Genomic DNA, 16,228 nt, shown 5'->3' with positions numbered 1-16,228 from the left:
TCTACTGCCAAAGAAACATAAGCCTAAAATAAGTCAGTGACTGTCAAAACAATCCCCGGCCTCCAAACTCCACAAGCGGAAGCAAGCTCTGGAATCTGGGCAGACCCCGCCCGTCAAGGGAGAGATCCTCTCCAAGGTCCCAGGCAGCTGTGCCCACAGAGGACAAAGGACAAGGAAAAGCCTCCCATGGTCAGGGCAAGGAGTCTGGGCAGACACTCCCAGGGCAGAGGTAAGAGAATCAGACGAGACCACAGTAGAACCAGGATGGACCAAGACAAGACCACGCCATCGCCATCATCACATCAGAGCACAAACAAAACATGAACTTTGTCCAAGCCCTAAAACACCACATGTGGCCTCTCCCGGCTAACACGTGGAAGGGCTGCTTCCTTACCAATTGCAGCATTAGCCTTGCCCTAATCCACCCTGCCTTAGATAAAATTCATAAAATGGCCCCTGCTTACTGACAGCACTCTACTTTCTTCGATCCTCCCCAAAATCATCCAACCAAAGCCCAAATCCTGTAACAGATTCTTTCTAACACCCTCTCACATCAATGCCCCACAGTTCCCCATGGTGTATGGTCCCAACCTGTTCCATCACAGGTGCCAGGTGAGTTCCTGGTGGCCTCTGTTTAATAGTCATTGACAGACGCCTTCATAATACCTGTCCTCGGGGTGTCACTCTTGCTTTGAACGAAGGACTGATGTTTATCTTCCATTTCTCCCCTTTCAAATGGAAGGTTTTTTCCATTGCAATTGTCAGTGGTTTGGCTCCATTAGTGAACAGTATGAGCAGCAGATAACCTGTGTGTTAGTTCAGTCACCAAACCTCAAGAGCCATATCTGGATTTGTCTCCCTGGGGAAGACAAGTACAGCTGCAAAAGAAGAATGTGCACAGATATTTCAGGGCCAAGGGGAAGGACTGAGTCAGAGGTAACTGTCCACCAAACAGACATGCAGCTGCTAACCATGGACTACACTTTGCCCACCTCACACTTGCATCTAGGCAGGCCATGTGACTAACTCTCCCCAGTGGAACATCTACAGTTACTGTACATGTCATGTCCAGGCCAACATGGGTGAAAAGCATGTGTGCATCCTCCACACTGTACTCCCCATCTGCCAGCTGGACAAAAAGGAAGTTCAGGCCCTAGATGATGCTACCAACCTAGCAGATAGCAGGACCACAGAGGTCAAAAGCCAGGCCCGAATCACCATGCAGAGGAAAGCTGATCATTGGTGAGGAACATCCACAGTGGGCTATTACATGAAGGAGAAGTAAATTTTCTGTGTAAGGTCCTAACATCTGGAAGTTTTACTATAGATGCTGAAGTTACCCGAAATAATCCAGAAACTGGGGGCTACAGGCACAGAGTAAAAGCATGAGTCAGACTCTGAGAAACCAGCCTTCAACTTGTGTTGGAAGAGCAAAGGGATAAACCCTAAATGTGGAGAAGTCCTGAAAAGCAAACCAGCCCTCCCATGCACCGCTGCCTTGTTTTGCTCATTTGGTTGGCTTCAGGCTTGCACTGGGATTAAGATGGCTTCTTTAAGAATAAAGAACCTTAGCAATAACAAAATAAAACCTGTCCAAAAATGAAACAATCATCCTAGGTCTCATATTATTCCTCAAAATAATTCTGCAGATACAATGTCTAGCACACGCAAAGAAATTAGACACCATGAGCAAGAAACAACAGAAAACAAAAACAGATGCACAAAGACATGAGAAGTCAGAATTACCCAATATGGACTATCAAAAAACTGCACTTGCAATAATGCAAAAACAAACAACCCTGTTAAAAATGGGCAAAAGACTTGAATAGACATTTCTCTAAAGAAGATCTATCAATGGCCAATAAGCACATAAAGAGATGTGCAACATTATTCATCATAAGGGAAGTGCTAATCAAAGCCACAGTGAAATATCACTTCATGCCCACTAGGATATATTAAAGAAACAGAAAATAACAAGTGGTGGCGAGGATGTGGAGACATTGGAATCCTGTACATTGTTGGTGAGAATGTAAACTGGTGCAGCTGCAGTAGAGAATGGTATGGTGGCTCTTCAAAAAATTAAACATAGAATTATCACATGATCCAGCAACTCCATTTCTGGAAACATGCCCAAAAGAAGTGAAGACAGGGACTCAAACAGATACTTTACAACTATGTTTAACAGCATTATTCACTATAGTCAAAAGGTAGAAGCAATCCATGCATCCATCAACAGATGAATGGTTAAACAAAATGTGGTTTATCCATAAAATGGAATACTATTCAGCCTTAAAAAGGAAGGAAATTCTGACACATGCTACAAAATGTATGAACCTTAAAGGCATTACGCTAAGTGAAATAAGCCATTCACAAAAGGACAAAATTGTGTGATTCCACTTCTATGAGGTACCTCGAGAAGTCAAATTCATAGAATCAGAAAGTAGAACGGTAGTTTCCAGGGGACTGGGAGAGAGGATTATTGGGTTTTTTTGTTTCTTTTTTTACATCTTTATTGGAGTATAATTGCTTTACAATATTGTGTTAATTTCTGCTGTACAACAAACTGAATCAGCCATAGGTATACATATATCCCCATATCCCCTCCCTCTTGAGCCTCCCTCTCACCCAGGATTATTGTTTATTGGGGACAGAGTTTCAATTTTGCAAGATGAAAAGAGTTCTAGAGATGGATGGTGATGATGGTTGCACAACAATGTGAATGTACTTAGTACCACAGAACTATACATTTAAAATGTAAATTTTATATATGTTTTATTACAACAAAAAAACACGACATTCTGTGGAAAAGAGTATCAGTTCCTCAAAAACTTAAATGTAAAATTACCATATGATCAAGCAATTCCACTTCTGGATATAAATCCAAAATAATTGAAAACCGGATCTTGAAGAGACATCTGTACACCTATATTCATAGCAGTATTATTCACAATGGCTAAAATGTGGAAGGAACCCAAGTGTCCATCGACAGATTAAATGGATAAGCAAATATGGTATATACATACAATGGAATATTATTCAGCCTTAAAAAAGGAAGGAATTTCTGGTACATGCTACATGGATGAAACTTGAGGACATTATGCTAAGTGAAACAAGTCAGTCACAAAAAGATAAATACTATTGATATATGACTCCACTTATATGAGGTACCTTAAAGCAGGGGTCCCCAACCCCCAGGCCACAGACCAGTCTGTGGCCTGTTAGGAACCGGGCCGCACAGCAAAAGGTGAGCAGTGGGCGAGTGAGTGAAGCTACTTCTGTAGTTACAGCCGCTCCCTGTCACTCGCATTACCACCTGAGCTCCGCCTCCTGTCAGATCAGCTGCAGCATTAGATTCTCATAAGAGCTTGAACCCTGCCGTGAACTGCACATGCGAGGGACCTAAGTTGCGGCTCCTTATGAGAATCTAAGGCCTGATGATCTGAGGGGGAGCTGAGGTGGTGATGCTAATGCTGGGGAGTGGGTGAAAATACAGATCACCATTAGCAGAGAGGTTTGACTGCACAGAGACCATGATAAATCAACTGCTGGCAGACTCATATCAAAACCCTATCAGTGAGTGGCAAGTGAAAACAAGCTCAGGGCTCCCACTGATTCTGCATTATGGTGAGTTGTAGAATTATTTCATTATATATTACAATGTAATAATAATGGAGATAAAGTGCACAATAAATGTAGTGCGCTTGAATCATCCCCAAACCATCCCCCTCGCCCCTGTCCATGGAAAAACTGTCTTCCACAAAACTGGTCCCTGGTGCCAAAAGGTTGGGGACTGCTGCCTTCAAGTATCTCAGAAATCATAGAGACAGAAAGTAGAACCAATCAAAGGTGGTTGCAAGGGCTGGGAGAAAGGGGGGATGAGGAATTATTGTTTATTAGGTATAGACTTTCAGTCTTATAAGATGAAAGAGCTATGATTAAGATGTTAAATTTTATGTTACATGTATTTTACTACAATTAAAAAATTGGGAAAAACAAACAAAAAACACTACACTTGCTATGGTCAAAAACACAAAGGAGAGATTAGGAGCTATAAAAAGTAACTCAGGGCTTCCCTGGTGGCGCAGTGGTTGAGAGTCCACCCGCCGATGCAGGGGACACGGGTTCATGCCCCGGTCTGGGAAGATCCCACATGCCGCAGAGCGGCTGGGCCCGTGAGCCACGGCTACTGAGCCTGCGCGTCCGGAGCCTGTGCTCCGCAACAGGGGAGATCACAACAGTGAGAGGCCCGCGTACCGCAAAAAAAAAAAAAAAAAATCAGTTTCAGATGTACAACATAGTGATTTGTAATTTTTATAGATTATACTCTATTAAAGTTATTATAAAATATTGGCTCTATTCCCTGTGTTATACAATATATCCTTGTAGCTTACTTACTTATTTTATACATAGTAGTTTGTACCTCTTAATCCCCTTTGTTTATTTTGTTTTTGTTTCCTCTACTTTAGGAGACAGATCGAAAAAATAAATATTACTGCATTTTATGTCAAAGGGTGTTCTGCCTATGTTTTCTTCTAGGAGCTTTATGGTTTGGGGTCTTAAATTTAGGTCTTTTATCCACTTTGAGCTTATTTTTGTATATGGTATAAGAAAATGTTCTGATTTCATTTTTTTACATGCAGCTGTCCAGTTTTCCCAACATCACTTATTGAAGAGACTGTCCTTTCTCCATTGTATATTCCTGCCTCCTTTGTCATGTATTAATTGACCATAAGTGCATGTACTTATTTCTGGGCTTTCTAATCTGATCTATGGGCTTTCTATCTGATCTTTTCCACTGATCTGTGTGTCTGTTTCTGTGCCAGCTCCATACTGTTTTGATTGCTGTAGCTCTGTAGTATAGTCTGAAGTCAGGGAGCATGATACCTCCAGCTCTGTTCTTTTTTTCTCAAGCCTGTTTTGATAATTCCAGATCTTTTGTGTTTCCATACAAATTTTAAAATTAGTTGTTCTAGCTCTGTGAAAAATGCTGTGGGTATTTTGATAGGGATTGCACTGAATCTATAGATTGCCTTGGGTAGTATGGTCATTTTAATATTAATTCTTCCAATCATGAACACAATATATCTCTCCATCTGTCTGTCATCTTCAATTTCTTTCATCAGTGTGTTATAGTTTTCTGAGTACAGGTTTTTACCTTCTTAGTTAGGTTTATTCCTAGGTGTTTTATTCTTCTTGATGAGACCGCAAATGGAGTTATTTCCTTAATTTCTCTTTCTGATAGTTCATTGTTAGTGCATAGAAATGCAACATATTTTTGGTATATTAATTTTATATACTGGAACTTCACCAAATTGATTGATGACCTCTACTAGTTTTTTGGTGACAACTTTAGGATTTTCTATGTATACTATCATGATATATGCAAAAATGACAGTTTTACCTCTTCCTTTCCAATTTGGATTCCTTTTACTTCTTTTTCTTGTCTGATTGCTGTGGCTAGAACTTCCAATACTATGTTGAATAAAACTGGCAAAAGTGGGCATCCTCATCTTGTTCCTGATCTTAGAGAAAACACTTTCAGTTTCTCATCATTGAGTATAATGTTAGCTGTGGGCTTGTTCATATATGACCTTTATTATGTTGAGGTATGTTCCCACTATACCCACTTTGTGGACAGTTTTTATATTAAATGGATGTTGAATTTTTCAAAAGCTTTTTCTGCATTTATTGAGATGGTCATATGATTTTTATTCTTCAATTTGTTAATGTGGTGTACCACACTGATTGATTTGCAGATGTTAAACCATCCTTGCCTCCCTGGGATAAATCCCACTTGATCATGGTTTATCATCCTTTTAATGTACTGTTGGATTTGCTTGCTAATATTATAATGAGGATTTTTGCATCTATGTTCATCAGTGATATTGGACTATGATTTTCTTTTTTTAAATGATATTTTTGTCTGATTTTGGTATCGGGGTAATGCTGGCCTCATTGAATGAGTTCTGAAGCATTCCTTCCTCTGGATTTTTTGGAAGAGTTTGAGAATGATAGGTGTTAACTCTTCTCTAAATGTTTGGTAGAGTTCACTTGTGAAGCCATCTGGTCCTGGAATTTTCTTTATTGGGAATTTTTTTTATTACTGACTCAATTTCATTAATGGTAATTGGTCTGTACATATTTTCTGTTTCTTCCTGGTTCAGTGTTGGGAGATTATACATTTCTAGGGATTTTTTCCATCTCTTCTACATTGTGCATTTTATTGGCATATAGTTTTTCGTAGTAATACCTTATGATCCTTCGTACTTCTATGGTATCAGTTGTAACTTCTTTTTCACTTCTGATTTATTGATTTGGACCCTCTCTTTTTTTCTTGATGTGTCTGGCTAAAGGTTTACCAATTTCCTTTACTTCTCAAAGAACCAGCTCTTAATTTCATTGATCTTTTCTATTTTTTGGCCTCTATTTAATTCATTTCTGCTCTGATTTTTAATAATTTCTTTCCTTTTACTAACTTTGGATTTTGTTTGTTCTTTTTCTAGTTCCTTTAGGTGTAAATTTAGGTTGTATATCTGAGAATTCTTATGTTTCCTGAGGTAGGCTTGTACTGTTATATACTTCCCTCTTAGAACACTTTTGATGCATCCCATTGATCTTGGATCGTGTTTTCACTTTCATTTGTCTCCATGAATTTCCTGATTTCTTCTTTGACTTCCTCAGTGATCCATTGGTGGTTTAGTAGCATACTGTTTAGTCTCCAAGTGTCTGTGTTTTTTGCAGTTTTTTTTCTTATAGTTGATTTCTACTCTCATAGCATTGTGATGGGAAAAGATGCTTGATATGGTTTCCATTTTCTTAAACTTAACAAAACTTGTTTTATGGCCTAGCATGTAATCTATCCTGGAGAATGTTCCATGTGCACTTGAAATGAATATGTATTCTGCTAGGTGCAATGTTCTACATATATCTAATAATTCCATTTGGTCTAATGTCATTTAAGGCCTGGGTTTCTATATTGATTTTCTGTCTGGATGATCTGTCCATTGATGTAAGTGGGGTGTTAAAGTCTCCTACTATTATTGTGTAACTGTTACTTTCTCCCTTTATGTCTGTTAATATTTGCTTTATGTATTTAGGTGCTCCTATGTTGGGTGCATATATATTTACAATTGTTATACCTTCTTCTTGGATTGATCCCTTGATTATTATGTAATTTCCTTCTTTGTCTCTCATTACAATCTTAGGTTTAAAGTCCATTTTGTCTTATATAAGTATTGCTATACCAGCTTTCTTTTCATTTCCATTTCCATGGAATAGCTTTTACCATCCCCTTATTTTCAGTCTGTGTGTGTCTTTAGATCTGAACTGAGTCTCTTATAGGCAGCATATAGATGAGTCTTGTTTTTGTATCCATTCAGACGCACTAAGTCTTTTTTTTTAAACTTCCTTCCTTCCTTCCTTTCTTGGCTGCATCAGGTCTTAGTTGCAGCTCATGGGATCTTTCACTACGGTGCGCAGGCTCTTCATTGAGGCATGCAGGTTCTTTGTTGTAGCAGGCAGGCTTCTCTCTAGCTGTGGTACATGGGCTCCAGAGTGTGTGGGCTCTGTAGTTGTGGTGCATGAGCTTCAGAGCATGTGGGCTCTGTAGTTGTGCACACGGACTCTGTAGCTGTGGTGCGTGGGCTCAGTAGTTGCAGCACGCAGGCTTAGTTGCCCCACGGCATGTGGGATCTCAGTTCCCTGACCAGGGATCGAACCAGCGTCCCCTGTATTGCAAGACGGATTCTTAACCACTGGACCACCAAGGAAGTCCCCACCCTAAGTTTTTTGATTAGAGCATTTAGTCCACTTACATTTAAAGTAATTACTGATAGGTATGTACTTATTGCCTTTTTTTTTTTTTTTTTTTTGCGGTACGCGGGCCTCTCACTGTTGTGGCCTCTCCCACTGCAGAGCACAGGCTCCGGACGCGCAGGCTCAGTGGCCATGGCTCACGGACTCAGCCGCTCCGTGGCATGTGGGATCCTCCTGGACCGGGGCAAGAACCCGTGTCCCCTGCATCGGCAGGCAGACTCTCAACCACTGCACCACCAGGGAAGCCCGAGGTTGTTTTTGTAGCTCCTTTTTCTTCCTTTCTTCTTCTTTTGCTCTCTTCCCTTGTGACTTGGTGAATATCTTCAGTGTTATTTTTGGATTGCTTTCTCTTTTGTGTGTGTCTATCTATTACAGATTTTTGGTTTGTGGTTACAGGAGGTTTATATACAGCTATACATATATGATTTTAAGTTGCTTAACATATTTTAAGTTGCTGATCTCTTAAGTTCAAATGCATTTTAACAACCCTGCATTTTTACTCCTCTTGCCCTATGATTGCTGGTTTTGATATCATATTTTACATCTTTTTGTTTTGTGTATCCCTTAACTACTTATTGTGTACATAGACTATTTTACTACTTTTGTCTTTTAACCTTCCTACTAGCTTTGTACGTGGTTGATTTACTACCTTTATTGTATTTTTGCCTTTACCAATGACATTTTTCCTTTTGTAATATTCATGTTTCTAGTTGTGGGCTTTTCTTTTTTGCTTAAAGAAGTCCCTTTAACATTTCTTGTTAAGCTGGTTCAGTGGTGATGAACTGTTTTAGCTTTTGCTTATCTGTAAACTTTTTATCTCTCCATCAAAATGAATGAAAGCCTTGTCAGGTAAAGTATTCTTAGTTTTAGGTTTTTCCCTTTCATCACTTTAAATATATCATGCCACTCCCTTCTGGCCTGAAGTTTCTGCTGAAAAGTCAGCTGATAGTCTTATGGAAGTTCCCTTGTACTTAACTTGTTGCTTTTCCCTTGTTTCTTTTAATATTCTCTTACCTTTAATTTCTGCCAATTTAATTACAATGTGTCTTGGTGTGATCTTCTTTTGGTTGCTCCTGCTTGGGACTCTCTGTGTTTCCTGGACCTGGACGTCTGTTTCCTTTCCCAAGTCAGGGAAGTTTTCAGCTATTTTGTCTCTAAGTATGTTCTCTGACCTTTTCTCTCTCTCTTCTCCTTCTGGGACTCCTATAATGTGAATGTTACTACATTTGATATTGTCCCAGAGGTCTCTTGAACTTTCTTCACTTCTTTTTATTCTTTTTTCCATTCAGCTTCAGTGATTTCCAATACTCTGTCTTCCAGCTTGCTCATCCATTCCTTTATATCATTTAATCTATTGTTGATTCCTTCTAGTGTATTTTTAATTTCTGTTATTGTATTCTTCACCTCTGCTTTGTCGTTCTTTATATTTACTAACTCTTTGTTAAAAACTTCTAACTTCTCACTCTGCTCATCCATTCTTCTCCCAAGTTTTTGATCATCTTTGTGATCATTATTTGAACTCTTTATCAGGTAGACTGCTTATCTCCACTTCACTTAGTTCTCCTTCTGGGGTTTTATCTTGTTCTTTTGTGTGGAACATGTTCCTCTGTCTCCTCATTCTGCCTAATTTTCTGTTTTTACTTTTCCCAGCCTTGGAGATGTGATACGTCCTATGCATCACAGCAGAAGACTCCCTTCTCGTGAACAGAGCTATATGATCTAGATTTGCCCCCAGTGTGTGTTACATGGATCCTTCTGTTGTGGTGGGCTGACTACTGTGGGTGGTCTGGTAGACATGGTGACACCCACTGTGGTTGGTTGCCAGGCCCTGCCTAGTGCAAAGGCCGGCAGCCACTGGTTGGTGGGGCCAGGTCACAAGGCAGATGGCTGCAGAAACCAGGGGGTTCCCAGGGCTAATGCTGGCTCACTGGTGGGTTCTGGGGTGTGTGTCTGTGGGGCAGGTGTCCCCAGATCTAGTGTCCACCCGCTGACGGGTGGGGTTAGAATCCAGGAATTCCTGGGGCTGGTGCCTGCCCAGTGGTGGGTGAAGCCAGGTCCTGGGGCTAGTGCTGGCCCACTGGCAGACAGTGCTAGGTCCTAGGGTCTAGCTTCATGGCCCAGGGGTCCCAGAGCTGGTTTTGGACCACTGGTTGGTGGGGCCAGTTCCTGATACACCTGGCTGCAGAGTACAGGGTATCCCGAAGTTTGTGTAGGCCTTCTGGTAAGTAGGGCCAGATCCTGAAGGGCCTAAAGTGTCTCAGAGCCAGTTTTGGCCTGCTGGTAGGCAGGGCAGGGGCTCAGTGGGTCCCAGGGTTGATGCCAGCCTGCTTGTGGGAGGGCTGGATCCTGCCATGGCAGGCTGCAGGGCTGTGGTGGTCCTGGTGCTACTGTCTTCCTGCTGATGGGCGGGGCTGGTGCCCAGGGGTTTCTGGAGCTGGTACCCGCCAACTGGTGGGTAGATCTGGGTCCCAGGTTCTCTGGCTACAGGGCCAGAGTCTAGTGTCTATGCGCCAGTCTGTTGGGCTGGGTCCTGGGTCCTCTGGTGAACAGGGCAATATCCAAGGGAGACTATGGGCTCAGGGGGGTCTTACGGCAGTCTGCCTGCTATTGGATGAGGCTGTGTCCCCATCCAGCTATTTGCTTGGCCTGAGGTATCCCCTGGTACCTACAGGCTGGTGGGCATGGGTGGGGCTGGGTCTCAAGGCTAATAAGCCAGAGAGAGGATTCCAAAATGGTACTTGCCAGCAGCAGTGTCCAGGTGGTAGAACAAGCTCCCCAAAATGGTTGCCTCCATTGTCTATGTCCCCAGGGTGAGCTCCAGTTGCTTCTTGCCTCTCTGGGAGACTCTCCAAGATCAGTTGGTAGGTCTGACCCAAGCTCCTTTCAAATTACTGCTTCTGCCCTGGGTCCCATAGCATATGAGATTTTGTGTTCACCCTTTAAGAGTGGAGTCTCTGTTTCCTGCAGCCCTCTGGCCCTCCCAAAAGTTAGCCCCCTGGCCTTCAAAGCCAAACGTTCTGGGGGCTTGTCTTCCTGATACAAGACCCCCAAGACGGAGAGCAAGTGGCACTTGGACCTCTCATACCTTGGGGAAAACCTCTGAAATTGTAATTATTCTCCCTTTCATGGGTCCTCCATCCAGGGGTACGGGTCTTGACTATACTACAACTCCATCCCTCCTACCCATCTTATTGTGGTTCCTTCTCTATATCTTTAGTTGTAGAAGATCTTTCCTGGTAGATTTCAGTCTTTCTCATAAATAGTTGCACTGTAAGTAGTTGTAATTTCGGTGTGCCCATGAGAGGAGGTGAGCTCAGGGTCTTCCTACTCCACCATCTTGGCCAAGCTTTCAAAACACATTATTTTAAAGTACACATGGAACATTCTCCAGGAGAGACCAGACGTTACACTAGAAAAACAAATCTCAATATTTTAAAGGATTGAAATCACACAAAGTATGCTCTCTGATGGCAAGGGAAAGAAATTCAGAAGTTAATAACACAAACAAAAATTCACAAGTTTGTGGAAATTAAACAACACATTCCTAAATAACCAAGGAATCAAAGAAGAAAGCACAAAGAAAATTATAAAATACTTTGAAATGACTGAAAATGAAATCACAACATACCAAAACATGGTAGGCAGCGAAAGTAGTGATTAGAGAAAGTTATAGGTGTAAATACCTATATTAAAAAGGAATAAATATCTCAAATCAATACCCTAACCTTCCACCTTAAGAAATTAGAAAAGAACAAACTAAATCTAAAGCAAGCAGAAGGAAGGAAAAAACAAGTATTAGAGCAAAAATAAATGCAATAAGGAAACAGAAAACAATAGAGAAAAAAAAAACAGTGAAACCAGAAGTTGCTTCTATGAAAAGTTTTAAAAAAAGCAAAAAACTTTATCCATATGCACCAAGAAAAAGACAGAGAAGACTTAAGTTACTAAAATCAGAAATGAAATTAAGAACCTTACAGAAATAAAAAGGATCATTAAGAAATATTATGAACAATTGTTCGCCAACAAATTATATAACCTAGGTGCAATGGCCAAATTCCTAGAAAGACAAAAACTATCAAAACCAATTCAACAAGAAATAAAAAATCTGAATAGATCTAAAACAGGTAAAGACATTGTCTTAGAAATTGAGAAACTTCCCACTTTTCCCAAGAAAAAGTCCAGGACCAAATGGCTTCACTAGTGAATTCTGTCAAACATTTAAAGAAGAATGAACACCAATCCTTCACAGACTCTTCCAAAAAATAAAAAAGGGCACTTCCCAATTCATTATGAGACCAATATAATCCTGATATCAAAACCAAAGATATCACAAGAAAACTAAGTACCAATATGCTTCAAGAATACATATGCAAAAATCCTCAACAAAACAATAACAAACTAAGTCGAGCAATACTGTATATAAAAAGGATTATCCACCGCGACCAGCTGTGATTTATCTAAGGAAGGCAAGGTTGGTTCAACACATGAACATCAATCAATGTAATGCACCACCTTAATGAGGGACAGAAACCACACGTTCATCTCAGTAGATTTAGAAAAAGCATCTGACAAGAACAATACTCTTTTGTGATTAAAAAAAAATTCAACAAAATAAAAATAGAAGGAAACTTCCTCAACCTAATAAAGGGCATCTACAAATATCCACAGCTAACAACATAATTAATGGTGAAAGGCTGAAAGCTTTCCCCCTAAGATCAGGAAGAAGACAAGGGTGTCCACCTTTGCCAGAACAATTCAACATTATACTAGAAGTTATAACCAGGGCAATTACACGAGGAATAAAAATACAGGGCAACCAGATTAGAAAGGAAGAAGTAAAATTCTCTATATATCCATAGAAAACCTTCAGAATCCACAAAAAGCTATTACAGCTAATAAATCCCACGTTCATGGATTGGAAGACTTAATACTGTCAAGATGGCAATATTCCCAAATTGATCTACACATTCAATGCAATCCTTACCAAAATTTCAGCTGCCTTTTATGCAGAAATTGACAAGCTAATCCTAAAAATCATATGGAAATGCAAGGGACCAGGAATAGCCAAAACAATCTTAAATAAGAACAACAAAGTTGGAGGACTCACACTTCCCAATTTCAAAACTTACCACAAAGCTCCAGTACTCATGACTGTGTGGTTTTGGCATAACGATAGATATATAGATGGACGGAATCAAACTGAGAGTCCAGAAATAAACCCATATTTTATGGTCAACTGATTTTCAAAAAAGGTGTTAAAAGACCATTCACTGAGGGACAAGTCTTTTCAACAAATGGTGCTAGGACAACTGGAGAGCCACATACAGAAACTCCTCCCTCATACCATATATAAAAATTTACTCAAAATGTATCAAAGACCTAAATTTAAGAGCTAAAACTTCACAAGAAAACACAGGCATGAATCTTTGTGACCTGGGATTAGGCAACGTTGTCTTAAATATAACACCTAAAGCACAAGCAACAAAAGAAAAAATAGATAAACTGGACTTCATGAAAATTAAAACCTTTTGTGCATCAAAGGACACTATCATGAAAGTGAAAAGGCAACTCACAGCTGGAGAGGAAATATCTGCAAATCATATATCTGATAAGGGATTGGTAAACAATATATAAAAAACTCTTACAGCCTAACAATAAAAAGACAATCCAATTTAAAAATGGCCAAAGGATCTGAATAGACATTTCTCCAAAGAAGATATACAAATGGCCAATAAGCACACGAAAAGGTGCTCAAAAGCATCAGTCTTTAGGGAAATACTAATCAATACCACAAGGAGATACTACTTCACACCCACTAGGATGGCAATAATCAAAAAACTGAAAATAAGTGTTGGTGAAGATGCAAAGAAACTGGAACGCTTATGCATTGCTGGTGGGAATGTAAAATGGTACAGCATCTTTGGAAAACAGTTTGGCAGTTATTCAAAAAGTTAAACGTAGAGTTATTATTTGACCCAGCAATTTCACTCCTAAGCATATACTCAAAAGAACTGAAAACATGTATTCATACAAAAACTTGTACATGACTGTTGAGAGCACATTATTTACAACAGACAAAAAAACAGAAAAAAATTCAAATGTATACCTACTGATGATAAGCAAAATGTGATATATCCATACAGTGTAATATTATTCAGCCATAAAAAGGAATGTACTGATACATGCTACAGTGGACCATGGATGGACCTTGACATTATTATACTAAGTGAAAGAAGCCAGGAACCAGAGGCAACTTATTTACGACTCCACTCATATGAAAAGTACATATTAGGCAAAACCTTACAGACAGAAAGTAAATTAATGGCTGCCAGGGGCTGGGGGAAGGGAGGAATGGGGAGTGACTGTTAAGAGGTATGATGTTTCTTTTTAAGTGATAAAAATGCTCTGGAATTAGGTAGTGATGATGGTTGCACAACCTTGTAAATATACCAAAACCACTGAATCTAAACTTTAAAAGGGTGAATTTTATGGCATGTAAACTATATCCTGAAAAATTTTAAGTAAATTAAAGGAATTTTAAAAATGAAAAAAAGTGAAATCAAGATACTTTTAGAAAAAAATCAAGAGTGTCTATGTACTACCAGCTGATGAGCAAAAATGGAATTTCTAAAGAAGCCTCTTCAGGTAGAAGGGAAATGACCCTAAAATGAAGTTCAGAAATGTCAGAGAGCAATGAAAAGCAAAGAATGGATAAAGATGTGAATAAATCTAAATGAACACTGCCAGTATGTTAAATACTAACACTGTTTTCTGTTTGTTTTTTTGTTTGTGTTTTTTTGTTTGTTTGTTTGTTTTGAGGCCATGCTGCGCGGCATGTGGGATCTTAGTTTCCCGACCAGGGATCGAAACTGCACCCTCTGCAGTGGAAACACAGAGTCTTAACCACTGGACCACTGGGGAAGTCCCAGTACTAACATGATTAATATTACTTAGTTGAGTTTAAAAAGAGCATACAGGGCTTCCCTGGTGGCGCAGTGGTTGAGAGTCCACCTGCCGATGCAGGGGACACGGGTTTGTGCCCCAGTCCGGGAAGATCCCACATGCCACGGAGCAGCTGGGCCCATGAGCCATGGCTGCTGAGCCTGCACGTCCGGAGCCTGTGCTCTGCAATGGGAGAGGCCACAACAGTGAGAGGCCCGCGTATCACAAAATAAAAAAAAGAAAGAAAAAAAAAGAGCATACAGAATTAAAATATACAATTACAATCACACATAAATCTGGAGGAGTGAATGGAGTTCAAGTATTCTAAGAAAATGATCTCTGCATGGTCCAGGAAGAAGGTATAATGGCATTATCTGGATAAGTTAATAACACATTATCTAATTTACACGGTTACCACAAAAAGAAAGAAAAATAGAATATAACCTCCAATGTACTAGAAATAGTGGAAAAGTAGAACGATTTTTTAAAATCATAATACTAGTTTCAAATAATACTAGAGAAGAGAGAAAAATAAACACAGAAAATGTAGGACAAGAGTGTCATACAATAGGTTTGTAGATTTAAACTCAAATAGATCAGTAATTACATTCAATGTAAATGAGTTGAATGTTCCCATTAGAGGGCAAAAATTATCATATTGGATGGAAAAAAATCTAACTGTGTAATCTTTACAAGAGACATATCTAAGGTATAAAAATATAGTAAGGCTGAAAGTAAAATGATTTAAAAAAAAAGATATCATGCAAATATGAGCCTAAAGAAATCTGGTGTGGCTATATTAGCATCAGACAATTACACCATAAAGGCAAAGATACTTTACTAAAGATACATTACTAGAGATAAAGAGAACCACACATAATAATTAAAGTCTGAATTCAGCAGGAAGACATAACAATTTTAAATTTGCATTCCCCTGATAACATGGTCTCAAAGTATATAAATAAAAATTGACAGAACTGAAGAAGAAATAAGACAAATCCATAATCACTATGAAAGTGTGTAATTATCTTAGTAATGGATATAACAACCAGACAAAAAAATAGTAAGAAAACAGAAGAAGTGAGTAACATGCTTATCAAGTTAGCTGAATAGAATATATAGAACATTGAACCTAATTCTTTACAAGCACACAGGAACATGTGAGAAAACTTATACACCATATTCTGCTATAAGGCACATCAGCAAATTTCAAAAGATTTAAAATAAAGAGCAAGATCTTTGGGCAATGCAGTTGTGATGGAAAAGAATAAAATAAGAAAATATGCATATGTCTGGAAATTTTAAAATATTCTTCTAAATGACCTACAAATCAAAGAAAAATATCATAATGGCAATTACTGTCTTACCTCAGGCTGCTATAACAAAATACCATAGATTGGGTGGCTTAAACAATAGATATTTATTTCTCATTTAGTTCTGGAAGCTGGGAAGTCTGAGAGCAGGGTGCTGA

General features: G+C 39.3%; 1 protein-coding gene across 8 annotated transcripts in view; it reads right to left on the bottom strand.

The window, feature by feature from the left end:
• Nucleotides 1-16,228, bottom strand: part of PCBP3 (poly(rC) binding protein 3) — a 211,532-nt gene that overhangs the window by 185,941 nt on the left and 9,363 nt on the right. Inside the window, exon 1 of one of the 8 annotated variants that reach the window (XM_082625636.1) lies at nt 667-810. The exons of the other annotated variants lie outside the window; for them this stretch is intronic. The gene's annotated coding sequence lies outside the window, so the exon portion shown is untranslated. Of the gene's footprint in view, nt 1-666; nt 811-16,228 lie in introns of those variants that run through there. 8 annotated transcript variants of the gene reach the window in all.

This window comes from Mesoplodon mirus (assembly GCF_964341445.2).
Source record: "Mesoplodon mirus genome assembly, chromosome: 6".
Lineage (NCBI taxonomy): Eukaryota > Metazoa > Chordata > Mammalia > Artiodactyla > Ziphiidae > Mesoplodon > Mesoplodon mirus.
Note: the sequence above shows the minus strand (reverse complement) of the source record. Positions and strands in the feature narration are given on the sequence as shown.